This window comes from Octodon degus, unplaced genomic scaffold (assembly GCF_000260255.1).
Source record: "Octodon degus isolate 3935 unplaced genomic scaffold, OctDeg1.0 scaffold00037, whole genome shotgun sequence".
NCBI classification, from domain to species: domain Eukaryota; kingdom Metazoa; phylum Chordata; class Mammalia; order Rodentia; family Octodontidae; genus Octodon; species Octodon degus.
The window spans coordinates 8,798,979-8,800,894 of NW_004524613.1; positions in this window are offsets into that span (position 1 = coordinate 8,798,979).

Genomic DNA, 1,916 nt, shown 5'->3' on the forward strand with positions numbered 1-1,916 from the left:
TGCTGGGCCTGCGCTCTGGGTCTGTTCAGGATCCCACGTCCCGGGTCGTCTCACTCATTTCAAGATTAACATTTAAATCAGTAGATTTAGAGTAAAGAAGTTTACCTGCTATAATATTGGTGGCCCACATCCAATTAGTTGATGGCACTAATAGAAAAAGATTGACTCTCTTCTACTTGTAGATGGTCTTCAGACTCAGGCTGGGACATCAGCTTTTCCCTGGGTCATCTTTAGCCTGCTGGCATACCCTGCAGATTTCAGACTCCCAGCCTCCATAGTAGTATAAGCCAATTCCTTAAACCAGCCTCTCTATTATCTATCTACCTACCTATCTCCTATCTATCTATCTATCTATCTATCTATCTATCTATATTTCTTCTTCCTTACTTCCCTCCCCCTTTCTCCTCTCTTTTGTATCAGCAGAATAGATACACGGGGCCAGACATATAGCCCTCAATGTGTGAGTTCAATTCCTGGTACTGCCAAAAAGAAAAATAAAATAGACACACAGACAGATAGATCTAGATCTACATATATTTTTTTTCTTTCTCTGTATCTGTTTTTTGTTTCTCTGGAGAGCCCTACTTCTACCACATATGCAAGAAAGCACACAAGTGACACAAATGTACATCCTGGAGAACTTTTACAAACTGAACGCATCAGATGGAGGACATTACCACCACCCCAGAGGGTCCTCTTGTGCTTTCATCCAACACTACTTACCTCATGGCAACCCATCCTGACTTCTAATAGCATAGATTAGTCACGCTAATTTTAGCACTTGGTATAAATGGCATCACTCAATGAATACGGCTTTGTGTCTGGCTTCAATCACTTGACTACTTATTGACCTGACATCTGTCTACTGCTGCATGTAGTTGTAAATCGACCATCTTCTTGGTTTGGGACAGTCCACTGTGTGGCTCATGTCAGTTAATCTGTCCCTTCAGCTCTGATGGGCATTATGCCCAGGTCAGGACCATCACAAAAAGTGCTACCCCAAATACCCTTGTGTATCTTTTGATGAAAGTATGAACACATTCTAGATGAGTTTATTTATTTATTTATTTATTTATTTATTGACAGAACCAGGGATCGAACTCAGGCCCTTGAACTTGCCAGGCAAGCACTTATTCTATTGAGCCATCTCCCAGGCCCCTCTAGATGAGTTTAAACCCACAAAGGTAACAGCCAAGTTCCTTTTTATACAAAATATTTTGTTTCCTTTTGCTTTAATTTTATGAACTGGAATTCACAGATGATAATATACACACATCCATAGAATGCCCAGTCTTTGATATAAATGAGATACAAAAGGAAAATAATCTACAACAAAACAATGTATATTTTAATACGTTGCTCTTGGGAGCAACTACTCAAGAAGTGTCAGAAAAATGTCAGATCCATATCTGCCCATAATGAGCAACTCTGGATTCCAGGGTTTGGGCAGACTAGACACTGTTACTAAACTCAAGAAGCACAGAAAACAAGAGCAGGTGAAAATTAAAATAAAACCTGCTGTTCAGGCAAGTCACAATGGACTCAACTTATTTGTATGTGATACGAGAAGGAGAAATATTTTTAATTAAAGTAGGAAGAACAGGCTGAGACACATTACGGCCTGTCACAAGGAGAGAATCAGGAAGGTGAACCTCAGAGTACAGTGTGATGAATAATTTCTGTTTTATATCACAAGCCAGGGTGGCAGGAGGGTCACACAGGAAAGGCATCATCCTTGAGATCCCACTCCCAACAGAAAGATGAGATCCACCTGCAGAGCGTAGGAAACCCTTCATGACTACATCCCTCATTAGGCAGAGGTGACAAGCAGAAGGCTCACAAAAGGAAATCTACTTCCCTTCAATCATACGGAGAAGCCACATGGTGCATGGATGGGGACAATTTCTAAGTAAGAT